This window comes from Panthera onca, chromosome F1, assembly GCF_046562875.1.
Source record: "Panthera onca isolate mPanOnc1 chromosome F1, mPanOnc1 haplotype 2, whole genome shotgun sequence".
Classification (NCBI taxonomy): domain Eukaryota; kingdom Metazoa; phylum Chordata; class Mammalia; order Carnivora; family Felidae; genus Panthera; species Panthera onca.
In genome coordinates, this window is record NC_138355.1 from 23440876 (window position 1) to 23454335 (window position 13460).

The window sequence follows — 13460 nt, forward strand, 5'->3', positions numbered from 1 at the left end:
GGCCTCTTTTGGGCGAGGGGGATACACTTAAGATAGAAGCATCAGTCGAGGCAAATCAAATGGGCAAAAGGCGTAGGGAAATTGCTTCTCACAAGTAGAAGTGGACCTAAAGGACCCCAACTCTCCAGTCCCACTGCCTGGCCTCCTACCTGCTTGTGAAAATCAGGAAAGAAAAAAGAGAAGGCAAGAGAGAAGTTCGAGGTCAGTTTCTGCAAGTGGGGCGGGCGGTAGGGAGGCGGAGGACAGAGGGGAGGCGGCGCCGAGGGAGTTAAGCGGGGCCGACCCGGGAAGGGAAGGGTTAAGGGGGGCCGTCCGGAGCGAGCCCGGTAGGCCCGCCCACCGGAGGGCGGGGGCGGGGCCTCTCAGAGTGAGCCCTTGGATTGGTCGCGGGGAAGGCGTTACGCTAGGACGGTACCAACAGTCGGGGGCTGCGGAGGCGGGGGGGGGGGGGGTGGGTGTGGGACCGCCGGCTTAGCGCGGGGAGAGTGGCCAGGGAATGGCCGGGCCGGGGGTGGGCGGGAGCCGCAGTGGCGGCGGAGGCTGGGGGCGGTGAGCGCGGCGTGGGGCTGCCCCTCCCGGGAGGCGGCGGGGGTGGCCGGGCCGCACCGCACCGCACCGCGCGGGCGGCCATGGAGCGAGCCTAGGGCTCGGCAGGTGAGCGGCGTGGGGGCGGGGAGGGCGCGCGACCCCCGCCCCCGGCGCGGCGGGCGGGAAAGTGCGGGCTGGCTCGCGGGCGGGGCGCGGTGCGTGGCGCGCGCCGGGCGGGGGCCGCTTGGGGGCGGGGCGCCTCCCCGAGGGGCCGGGCGCCGGTACCCGGAGCGGTTCCCGAGCGGCCGCTGGCGGGTCCCGGATCTGGCCCCACTGCTGCCTTGGAGACCGACCCGGGCCGCGCGCCCCGCCTTGCTGGCCCCCCCGGCGGACTCCTGCGGGCGGGCGCGGCTGGAGGAGCGCCCGCTCGGCCCGCCTGAGGCGCGGCCTTACCTGGGGCCGCCGGGGGTCTTTCTAATGACCACCCCTCGCGCCCCGGCGCGGTCCCTAGAGGAGACTGGTGCCAGTGCCGCCCTCGCGTCCCGCCGAGCGCCCGTTGCGGCGGCCCGGGGAGGATCGCGCGCCCGCGGGCCCACCTCGTGGCCGAGAAGCGCAAGTGACCACCAGGCCCGAGGCGGGAGGCAGGGTAACCGTGCCGGGGCTCCGCGGTCTCTCGGGATCGTGCACCCCGCACTCGCACTCGGGCACAACTTAAGGAAATGATACGGTAGTCCAAAGTGGGTTGCGCTTGAGATTTCATTTCCGGGTGTGTGGGCCCCGCGATTAAAAGCGAACCTAAACGTTGCCTTTCTTGATGGATGTGAGCAGTTGTCAAGCTGCGCCCTTGATTGTGGGATCTGATAAAGAGTTTCGTTCTAAGCAGGCTTCTGTTGTCTGCAAGTCTTCCGGTAGGAAGAGAAGGGGTGGAAGGATGTTGGAGGGAAAGTGGAGACGACGGGGCATGATTGGTCGTTATGGAATTTTAATCCTTTAAATGGCTATATTATCACTTGGATGGGTGAGGAGTATGTAATTTAGGAAAATTAGAGATGCTTGATACTGCGACTTTGAGGCTAGGTAGGGCCAGGTGTCAGTATCCTCTCCACCCAGTTTCCCTGTGGAGATTTGATTTCTCACCTTGAAAGGGGAAGAGGAACGTGGGATCTTTTAGCTTTTAAATTGTAGGACTTCATACGTTTATACATGAATCGGGTGATTAAGATTGATATTTCCTATCGTGTTATAAATTAATGCATAAATTTCATTGGGGTTGCTTTTAAAAATTGAGTTAGAGACCTCAGTGTGCTTATAATCCTTGAGTTTATGCAGAACCTTTGAGCTAAGCCTTAGAGCACTTCCACATATATTATTTATCAGCAAGACATGTCTTTGGGAAACTGAGGTACAGGTGTTAAAAATGCTAAATTATTTGCCTAGACTCAGAGCCAGCCTAAGGTAGATTTGAAATTAATGTTCTGTGTTAAATTGATAACTTTTCTGAAGTTTACGAAGTTGTTGGACTTTGATCCCTGGAACCATACAATGGAATCAGTCAACGGGAAGGGTTTCCAGATTTCAAAGTGCTTATCAGAGGAGAATAAAAAAGCACAAGCAAGTAATTCAGATTCTCAACCTCGCTCACGATAAAGTGTGGTGATAGAATGGTCATGGCAAAAGATGATCAGGAAATCTCGGAGCTCACAGCTTCTCTTTCAGTGTGCCTTGTGAAAACGTGTCATTGATTTGTTCTGTTGTTTCTCTGAACCTAGTAGGAAAATAGCTACTATTGGGTTAAAGAGTGAAAACTTGAAAACACATGTCCTGCTTTTCTTTCTGGGTACTCTGAATTAGGGAACAAACATCACTGTTTCTATCATCTAATCTTAGATGTCTTCTCATTATTTGATGTTGAGTTCCTAGTTCTTTGACTTTTAGTCCATTCTCTTGATTTCCATCTGTAGAATCCAGCTCTCTCACATGCCCTTAAAGCTTCTTCTGTTTATCTTTTTTGAATATTGAATTTCTAAATGAAATTGTTCGTTTGTTTGTTTGCAGGGCAGACTTGAACTTCCCACACTTGGTGTGACCATCATTTCCATGGTGTAAACCCTGAAGTCAGATACTGCAGCTCTTGAACTGATAACTTTTAAAAATAGCAGCCACAGTGGTTGTCTCTTGATGATTGGTGCAGTCTCATAATAGAAGCAGAGGCCGCTCTTTGTATTCCGTGGCCACAGTTGCAAACAATAAAAAGGAGACAGCCTTCTGAAGCTGATGTCTGGTCACCCGGGGACTAAGTGCCATGTGGTTTTGTAGATTGAGGTAGGAAGTATAGTTACAATGAGGCACTACAGTTTGTCGTAATAGTGATGATAATTGGCATACTTTTCTCTCTGCACCTAACAGCGCGCAGTAGATGTGCAAGAAATACTTGGTGGTTGAACGAATGAATGGCAAACAGTATGAAGGAAGGGGAAATACTCTAGTGTATAAATTGTTGAGTTCCTGTTTTTGTTAAGGAAAAGACAAGAAAGTGTGTTTCAGATTACTGTTGAAAATTGCCGTGAAGATGGGTATCTGTACGGGGTGTTACTTGCCAGAGCGGCCTTGAGATTTGATTCTGTGATTGTATGCTGTTGTAGCCACCTGCAGCCTCCGGGCAGCCGTTGGTGCCCTGGTCAGGTGCAGCTTCGCATACTTGCTCCTGCAGCCTTCTCTGGCTAGACTAACGGAGCAGTTGGATTGGTAGTCAGTATTTTTGCTTTAATGGAAGAACTGGAGCTCTTGGCGATGGCCTCACCATTATCATTGATCCTGATTGTCCCATCCTTCTCATCCCTTACGGAGGGTCACGGGAAAGGAGAGCTGTCCCTCCCGGAAGTGCTTCTCCAGCAGCTCCTTATTCCAAACCTATGTTATTTCTCCCTCTTTTCCTTCCTTGAGCTGCCTCTGTGACCCCTAAGGACTAATGAATTCATTAGCACAGACCTGGGGAATGGAAGACCTTACTTTGCAACTGAAGGCAGCTTCTGACCAGCTTCTGATGTCAGCCGGACTGCTGGAGTCCTCTAGGAGAGAATATAATGCAGAGATCTGACTTGTGATTTTGTCTTTCCTACCCAAAAGCAAAAGAGGAAAGAGAGGCCTAGCACCCGGCTTGATGAGTCTTGGGGCTGCAGGTGTCATCCCAGTATGAGATAAGAAGTGGAGCCTGATACAGAAAAGAGATAGCTTTGGTGTGTGTCTAGAGGTCTGTCCTTTCTGGCAAGGTGACAGTCCAGTGGAGGGGAGGATACTAATTTGGGTACGTGATAAACGGAGGTGAGGGCATATGAAATTAGGAACGTGTAACAGAACCAAGTACAGGGGTGAGTCCGTCATACCATTCCCTCCAATGCTTTCTGCCGTATGTACATAGCAGTGCCTCCCTTATCTTATTTGTTTAGGGAATAAGTCTTACCTGTGAAGATTCTTGTTTTCTACTTACTGTGGGGAAATTTTTATAATGTGTTCGGTGCTTTGTTTGCTTTTTAAACAATATAGTTTCGTGTTTCTTTTATTGACTTGAGGTTGTGGTACTGGCATCCGTTACTGACCGTGATGGAGCCGGGCTTCGAAGCGATTGAGATATGTATGTTTGCCGTCCTCTGCTTTTTGAATTCCTGACTCTGCCTTTAATAATAGCCTGCCTCTTCTTTCACAGGGGGGAAGTCGTGCTTTTGCTGTTGTTCGTGTCCCTGCCGCCCTCTTTTACATTAGCGGCTTCTGGTCTTCTGTGGAGTAGCAGCCCCGGTAACTCTGCTTCCCGATGGGACATGAAGCAGCCAGGTGGGCTTTGCGAGGGTCTGCCGCGCCTCTCCGTTAGTGGATGGACTTTGGAACCATGAGTTGGCTGCCCAAACACCTTTTGTGGACGCCTCGTTTCTTACCCTTGGTTTAGATAACAGACGTGCACCCTGTTGAGGTGCATTTATGTTTGTGTAGTTCTTCGGCAGAAAAGAGAAAATGATAGGAAGGTACCAGCGGTGGTTCTCATTTCGGAAAGCATCGCCAGTGATACCTGAAGATCGGGCTCCAGCCCTGTCTGGTGTCATTCTCGGGCAGTGTCTTGGGCCGTCTCCAGTCTTCCTCTTAGCATTTGCAGATCGCCTTTGCTCCCAGTCCCAGCCAATGGTAGGAACAGGCTTGGCAGTAGCAGTGGCCTTGAAAGGTGGAAGTAGGGCACACGGCGGCAACAATTTAAAATTGGGTGCATAATACGTATACGTATACCTATTTGATATTTCTGCATTGTTTTACTGTGCTATGTATCTGAATTCATCACAGGACCTAGTTTCTCTGTGTCTGTAAAAGAGGCCATCTTTAGACCAAGGAGCTGAAGACATTTTTATAACCATGCAGGTTTCCCTCCCTTGTTCTTCACTCCTTTTATTTGGTGGGCATCTATTGAGTGGCTCTCCCGCACCCTGCACTGTGCCAGCTTATGGGGAAGTACAAAGAGTAAAATACATCCCCTTTCCTTGAGGAGCTCACAGAATAGGAGAGGAGATAGGCATGCCCAAAAGTGTGTGTGTGTGTGTGTGTGTGTGTGTGTGTGTGTGTGTGTGTGTTTATATTCATATTTTAACAAAGGGATCGTGCCTGGAGCCACTCAGCCTCAATTCACCCCAGACCTGCTTGGGGTTCTGGTGTTTCTAGAGTGATCTGTGGCCCGTCAGCTTGACACACCCAGAGCGTAAGGTTAATAATGTGAGGTGTTATTGTTGCATAAAGCTAATATACCTTTCCAGAACTGTAGTGAATGGAGCAATATAGACGGAAAACAGGAAAATCTGAAGGATAATATTATATTCTTTGAAATTCCATATTTCCACACTATTCTGGGAATTACGTTCTATAATATAGCTTTCAATGGTGGTTATATACTGACAATTGAGCAGTGAAATAAATACCTAGAACTTGGGAAGTTTCGTTTTACCTGGCCCACTTGAAACAGAATGCAAATTCTCAGGCATTTCCAGAGTTTCTGGATCAGGGAACACTGCCTGAGTTGGTTTTTTAGAACAAAGCTCACTAGCAGTATGAGCTAAAGATTTTTTTCTTTTCCTTTTTCAAGGAATAGGGTTAAAGAGTTGCCCCAGATCAAGGTTTAAATGGCACAGGTTTGCAGGAATTGAATTTTTTCCGGAGGGCACAAACACTCTCTATTGCCTATTTCATTTTTGCTCTTACAGCCCAGAAGAAAGGCTACCTTAACATTTCCTTAACGCCTAGTGATCATTTTTAGTTACCTTCCTTCATGGGACACAATCACGTAAGGGATTGTGAGTTTATAGATCTGAACAAATGTTGAAGTGAGAACAGTGGGGGGAAAAGTAATACTCAGAGTAATTTGGACTATGTGGGAATTGGATTTTCTATACCTATAGCTTTTAAGTTACTCTTAAGGCCTATCTTAAGAGCTTTAGGACGTGTAAAACTATCATCCTTTTTTTTTTTAAGTTTATTTATTTATTTTGAGAGAGAGAGCGTGCGTAAGTGGGGAAGGGGTAGAGAGAGAGGGAGAGAGAATTCCAAGCAGGCTTCATGCTGACACAGCAAAGGACCCAACACGGGGTCATGAACTGTGAGATCATGACCTGAGCCAAAATCGAGTCGTATGCTTAACCAACTGAGCCACCTAGGCTCCCCTTAATTTTTAGAGAGAGGGCATGAGTGGGGGAGAAGGGGAGAAGGAGGAGAAAGAGAGAATCTTAAGCAGGCTCCATGCTCAGCATTGAGCCTGACACAGGGCTCAATCCCATGGCCCTGGGATCACGACCTGAGCCAAAATTAAGAGTCACATGCTCAACTGGCTGAGCCACCCGGTGCCCCCAAAGCTATCGTCTTTAAAACAGAGAGCTAATTTTCCAAATTAAAAAGGATTGTGAAGGGGCATCTGGGTGGCTCAGTCGGTTAAGCGGCCGACTTCGGCTCAGGTCATGATCTTGCGGTCCGTGAGTTCAAGCCCTGCATCGGGCTCTGTGCTGACAGCTCAGAGCCTGGAGCCTGTTTCAGATTCTGTGTCTCCCTCTCTCTGACCCTCCCCTGTTCATGCTCTGTCTCTCCCTCTCTCAAAAATAAATAAAACATTAAAAAAAATTTTTTTTTTTTAAAAAAGGATTGTGAAGGCATTTTATTTGCACCTTTTTTGTAGAATAGAATCACTTAATGCTTCCCATTGTTGAACGGGGTAGATGTGAACTTTGTAGAGAAGAGAAATAGGTGGGTCCAGTTAGTGACATGGCCTCCCAGTCTTCTACTTCACATGGTACCCACTTTGAAGATACCTACTTGCTTATAGTCTTCGCTGCTCTTCAAACTTAGGAAAGGATTTGGCTCAGAAGACAATACAATCATTGAGGATTATTTTCTTTGTCATTCTTTCTCCTTTCAGGAGGTCATCTTTGGGTTTTTGATCTTATAGTAATGACTAACAAGTGATCACTATGGGTTGCCCAGGCACTAACTTTAACACAGTGAATGTGGTAATGTTCATTTTTAGCAACTCTGTGAGTTAGGCAATAGTGTTCTTACTTCACTTTTCATATGAAAAAACTGAGGCCCAGGGAGGTTAGGCATTAAATCGCTTTCCCAAGAGCCACAGTAGGTGGTAAAGCAGGTAGTCGGAATCCAGACCACAAACTCTTAACCTTTCTGCCTCAAAAGAGTTTACATTTAGAATAAGCAGCTATTTCCTATTTTATTTTATTTTAATTCCAGTGTAGTTAACACAGTGTTATATTAGTTTCAGGTATACAATATAGTGATTCAACAATTCTATACATTACTCAGTGCTCCTTAAGATAAGGACTCCTAATCCCCATCACCTGTGTCACCCACCCACCCCCACCCGCCTCCCCTCTGTTAACCACCAGTTTGTTCTTTATAGTTAAGAGTCTGGGTTTTTTGTCCCCCCTCCCCATTCATTTGTTTTGTTTTGTTTTGTTTTGTTTTGTTTTGTTTCTTAAATTCCACATCCAAGTGAAATCGTAGGGTATTTGTCTTTAAGAAGCTATTTCTTAAGCAGAGAATTAGCAGGAAAAGGAAAACTAGATGTAGATACTGATTAATATTATTTGATATTTTTGGTTTCGTGGAAGACTGCTATTTGAAGGTGAAAAAGAAGAGTATGCTCTCGTGGTAGGCAGTGCATGGCAATGCAAGAATGGGCTGGTTTCCTGGGGGATACTCAGGATTTAGCCGGGTAATAAACACGTGATGCTCTTTGGTATTGGTGGTTTTGACTTCCTGGAAAGAAGGAAGCACACAGTGCTAGGTGGGATGATTTCTGAATGCTCTTGATTTTCCTCAGAATTGCCAGTAACCAGCAGGAGAAACTGCGTTTATTTCTAGGGGGTGGGTAATAATAATGTAGCCCAATGCTCTGATGCCGCTACCCATTAAAAAACAAAAGGACATTATATCAGACTTAGCTCAGGGTGAAAGTGTGTGTGTTTCTAATACTTTTTGTACTAAAAGGTTGTGATTTTTGCTATTATTTAGGCTTTGGCTGAAGTATGAATGGCAGGTTTTATAAACTGGGCATATGTAGTTGTGTGAGGGTGTGAGGTTAGTCTCCATTGTTCTAAAGTATGTAAATGGATTTTAGTAAATGGTCCAGTTCAGAGTCCGTTTTTTCTTGTGCTACCTTAAAGGGACCTTAATTCTCTATCTTCCTAAGCGTCTACCATGAAGACAGAAATGGTGTGTAACATTTCATTTCACAGTGAGTTTACTGCTCTGTGGAAGGCATTAGTAATTATTTACAAATATGACCTAACAATTGATTATTCCAGTGTTTATATTTAATGGTTAATTTAATGTTTCCCTCTTCCTGAGAGAATTGTTTTTAGTCACATGATTTATTTCCGTGTCTTCTCCCTCAATATTTTTAATGTCTCCAAAATAGTTGACAAGGGCAGACTATATGCGAAAATGTTGTATTTGACAAATCACCCCAAAATTTAGTGGTTTAAAATAGTGATTTGTTCTTTCTCACCATTGTGTAAGTCAGCTGGGCTCAGCTGGTTGGTTGTTCTGCCCAAATGGTTTATAGACTGGGATCACACGTGTGACCCCATTTGACTGGGACCTCTATTAGAACTGGGGTGGCTTCACTTCTGTGTCGGGCACTTGAGCTGAGGTGGCCAGAATGGGTAGGTGCTGGCCAGGCCCCTCTCCATCTCAGTCCCTCCTCATTCAGTAGTCTAGCCCAAGCTTCTTTGCATGGTGGCTGGGTCCCAATCGGAAGCTGCCAGGTCTTTTAAGGGCTGGGCCCAGACCTGGCACACAGTCATTCCATTGCATTCTGTTGGCCAAAGCAAGTTACAGAGCCAGCCCAGGTTCCAGGAGGAGAAAAAATAGATTCTACTTTGTGATGGGAGGAATTGTTGGTATCTGTCTTTGTAGATAATCAACCAAAAACTCTTAAGTAGATTCAGGTCTTACCTCTTCTTATCCCCACCAGACCTTCAGAGCTTTGCTGAAACCCAGTTACTAAAGAAGTTTGTAAAACGGTCCCTGTAAGTCCTACTCAGGATCAAGGGTGGGAGGTTATGTGAGTAACTATGATTATAAAGTATATAATAAATTCCTCCTACTTTGCCTGAAATCTGCTTTGTTAATAGCCTTCTGCATGAAATGTTCATACTGAACATTGTGAGCACTTTATACTCACAGGCATGTTACGTTCCATTTATGTGGAAAGAATGTTATTTGACCATTGAATTGAAAACATAAGAAAAACTTCTTACTGAAACTTTCACTTTTAGTTACTCTGCACAAACATTGGGATTTCTTCTCCATGACTTGAGGAGAAATAGTGTAAGGATGTCAGTTGATCCAAGGGAGATTCTAGGGTGCACAGCTGCCAGTGAGACTTGGAACCTCACTGGTGGCTTGTGGGAGTTCCTCCTAAAGTAGTAAGTGAGGGGCCGGGTGTTCACAGGTTCCTCAGCAGCTGCATAAATTGAATGTTATCACACCATGAGTTAGACCTGTGCACTGCCATGTTTTTCTGCATATGTCCCTCCAGACATCAGCTAGATTCTTGAGTGGAAGACTTCATACTAAGACCTCCCTTTTTTTCTGCATTTTCTGCAGAATCTGTATCTCTTCTCCCCCAAGCAACTTAATAGTCCTGAGTTTGTCCTTATAAAACACTTGTCACATATGTAGGATGATGTGTGTGTGTGTGTGTGTGTGTGTGTGTGAGAGAGAGAGAGAGAGAAGAATGAAAGTAAATGAGCCTCCATAGCAAGCCTCATTTAGCTGATGGAGCTGCAGATGAAACCAGGGTTCAGGAGGAAAATTTCTTATAAAGGTCTACCTTCCAGAACTCCAATTTAAGAGCTTATGCCAGCTTTTAGTGTGAAGACGACCATTTACATTGCCTTTTTTATATTTAACGTTTTTTGAGTTATGTTATTGCCTTGAGTCTGTTTGTTCTGTGAGGTAGGCTCTGTTCCACATAACAGAACCATTAAAATAAATGACCATAATATAAACTGGACAGTGTTACACTGTTGGAAGCATTTCTGAGAGGAGGTGAAGGCATAAAATAGAGCAGGCAGACTCCTCTGGGAATGCAAGTGAAGTTTTCATGAATAATTTGGAATGTAGCCAGTGAGTTTGGTATAATTTCCTTCGAAATGGGGTATCTTCTTAGAAACCCAGTTTGCGGAGAGTATGGTAAGTGTGCCGTTGTTTCCAGCAAGAGAAGAAGATAATACGGCACGGAAACCCTGTCTTGGGTCTCCTACCCTCTCAAGCATGCAGGCATAAAGGGGATCATCTTAAAGACTAAGAAGTATGCCGTCACTAGAGGATGGTATGATACCGTATCCTGCATCTCATAGATTTTTCTGGAATAGGAGAGACTTTTTTGTAGAAATTCCACTGTGATCTCTACATTGTCGATTTCTTAAATATCTTTGGCTTACCCTGTGCACTGAAGGAACGGCAACTCTCCAGCTAAAGAAAACCTCTTTCTGAACTGTCCATGTTTCTTCAGAAAAAGAAACAATACCCTGAAACTACCAGCTAAACCTAGCAGAGTGTCGTGTCGTTAGAGAAGTAGATTGCCCAAAGAGGATAAGCAGATAAAGGAGAGCCAGCATTAAGTGCCGCACACTCACGTGATTCTGAATGTCAAAGGAGATTAACGCCACAGTCCCAAGATCTTTGTAGTGGTTTGTTCAGTGTAGGTGAATAAAGCATCCACCTTACTATGCGAGGTACCATAGGGATCGCAAAGACAGTTAAGATCACCAAGGAGCCAAGTTTCGGAGAGGGCAGTTGAGAACTACGTAGCAGAAGATACTGGACAAGGCAGAGTGTGGTGAAGGCATGCTCTAATGGACAGAGGTTTCTGTAGGGTGTGAAGAGGGGCTGGAAATGGCCTCGGAGATGGCCCTTGAAAGATAGATTAGGCTTTAAACAGCAGAAAATGGGGACAAAGGGTAAGAGCAAGAGGTCTTTTGAGGGAGTCCCCGTGTGAGGAATGACAGGGCAGAGGTCAGCCCCACACCAGGGCAGAGCCTGGTCATGGTCCGTCTGAGTTGAAACTGAGGAACGGTGCCGCCTGGCAGAGCAGACCTCGGAAGCCCATGCAGAGGGCGGCTCTGATGCCTGGCTAAGGAACGTGGGGAAATCAGAAGCGGTGTGTGATGAGGCGGGCGACTGTGGCGCATCATCTGGTCTGCGCTGGAGAACCTGGAGGCCTGGAACACAGTTCTTTCCGTGATTCAGCAGAAGGGGATGAGCACTAGGTTACGTTGGTGGCTGTGGGAACGAAGGGCACCTGTCTTTCCTGCTCTGCCAGGATGTGGCTGGTGATTGATCACAAACACGGAAACTTGTTTGGCCTCTTGCACCCCGTGCTCACTCCCGATCTGCAGAGGTAAATGGTGAAATAACTTAGCAGTTGAACTCTTCCTTCGTTTACTTCACGTAAACCCCTCTCCTAGTTGAGTGGGTGAATTGTTTGCAGCCCCGAATTGCTGAATGGGTGCTTCTGAGGCCTATTCAAAAGGTAATGAGATTTCCCATTTTAAAAGCGCACAAAGACTGTGGAATGGGACCGTTTGGTCTGAATTTTGGAGCTGCTGGAACTTCCTGTTGCTTTAGTGATTAAAAACAAACACACCTCAATATCCGTGGCCTTTATGCCGAATGTTTAGATATGATAGGTTTATACAGCACGAGGGAGGAACTTAGCCCAAATGAAATGAGCAGCGGCCCTGGAAGTTTGGGGGTTAACCAGAGTCAGTCCTGGCAGACAGCCGCCCTGCTTGCCCCTCTGCGCCTGCCCCTCGTGCCAGTGGTGCCAGGCCCGTGGGTGGTTGCGGCTGGGGGTACTGAGGAAGCGGTACTGAGAAATCTGGCATAGTGGCCAGATTTCCACGTTCCCTTTTGTCACTGCAGCCGAGACGGGTGCCGTTGAACAGATCACTGGAGGAGCGGAGAATCAGTGAAGGAGTTGTGTGGTGCGTGGGTCGTGCTGGAACCAGCGGTCTCTGGAACCTGCTCTCAGACTAGCGCTCGCTCTTCACCGTAATCACAGAGAACCATCTTACTGAGTTTCACACCAAACTCCGTACGGTCACAATTACATTTTGGATGCACTTGAATTGCCTTTGCCTCAGCTGACAGTGTTACGTGCTCCCTGGGAGAAGGATGCTGAAACAAAACAGGTGGCTGGAGTTAATTAGAATTTGAATTTGACTCTCCCTTTCCTCTTTGTCACCAAAACGAACCGCAAACGGGAGGTTAATCACCAAGCATGAACTGCCTGGCGGCAGGCTCACGGCAAGGTGATGCCCTCAGAACACGCCGTTGCCCTGGTCGACTGTGTTTGGAGGGGTTTCCAGCTGTTCCTAGGAGAGCAGTCTCCAGTTTCAGCGGGAGGGTCTCAGCCCGACGTTCGCCCTTTTGTATTGGCGTGATTTCTTCGATTGATGGTTTGAGTTGTTAGATGAATTGGAGGGTGAAGCCACACCCTGCTATCTTCTTGTCACATTTGTCTTAGCCAGCGCTGTGCTGTCAGTAGGCGTCCAGCTGGCAGGCTTGCGCGTGTTTTTAAATGGCCCCGTGGAGTGGAAAGCAACCTGTCCGCATGCAAATGAGACCGCACTGTATGTTCTTGCAGAAATCTTGTGTGTGGGATCTGTTCGCTGGGGATCGACCAGAGCGTGGTCAGCCCCATGCCGGAAGCAGTGCTTGTCCATATCTGTGGCGCCCATCTCTTTGTTACATGCCCGACCGGTCCAGACTTCATAATGTTGCCATAGTACCACCTTTCATTAGTTTTCTGGTCATGTTCTACTAATAGCCAGATGGCAAAGGGATATGTTTTTCCTTTACTTAATTTGTCCAGATTTCATTATCCCTCTTTTACAGGGATTTTAATTTTGAAAAATAATTAGTGGAAGACTGATGAAGCAGAGATGCGTGTCTGGGCGTTGTGTTTAACTACGTGAGCAACAGATAATGACACATCCAGGCTTGCTGGGGGTTTGGATTCGGAGGAGTTACTGCTCTCCTCTGTATCCTCTTTGGCATTTTTAGGAGTTCCTGACTTATAACATGTCATAAAACTTACATTTAGAGAAGATGAGGACTGGAAAGTTACCAAATACTGGTGGTTTTGGATGTTCAGAAATCCTTTATGGATTTTGAAAGGTAAAAATGAAAGTTAAGGAGTTACACATATCTTAGTGTTTTACTTTTGTTGTGCTCTTTCCCATTGTTTTGGTGTTTTGGCATTTGTAGCCATTCAAATGGCTCCTAGATGGGTCTGCACCCTCTTAAGACGGGAGTATTTGCTTTAAAATTTTCATTGTACCTGGTGTTTACTTGTGAGGTCCTTCCCCAGACCAGTCGATTTGAAA

The 13460-nt window shown here is 46.7% G+C and overlaps 1 protein-coding gene across 9 annotated transcripts in view; it reads left to right on the forward strand.

Moving 5' to 3' along the window:
- The first annotated feature begins 389 nt into the window (after positions 1–389).
- The window catches only part of FAM20B (FAM20B glycosaminoglycan xylosylkinase), a 43374-nt gene continuing 30303 nt past the window's right edge, over positions 390–13460 (forward strand). Inside the window, exons 1-2 of one of the 9 annotated variants that reach the window (XM_060643639.3) lie at positions 466–654; positions 4232–4356. The gene's annotated coding sequence lies outside the window, so the exon portion shown is untranslated. Of the gene's footprint in view, positions 412–465; positions 655–759; positions 1266–1300; positions 1437–4231; positions 4357–11994; positions 12264–13460 lie in introns of those variants that run through there. The other 8 variants (XM_060643643.3, XM_060643637.3, XM_078440581.2 and 5 more) reach the window with 8 other exon arrangements.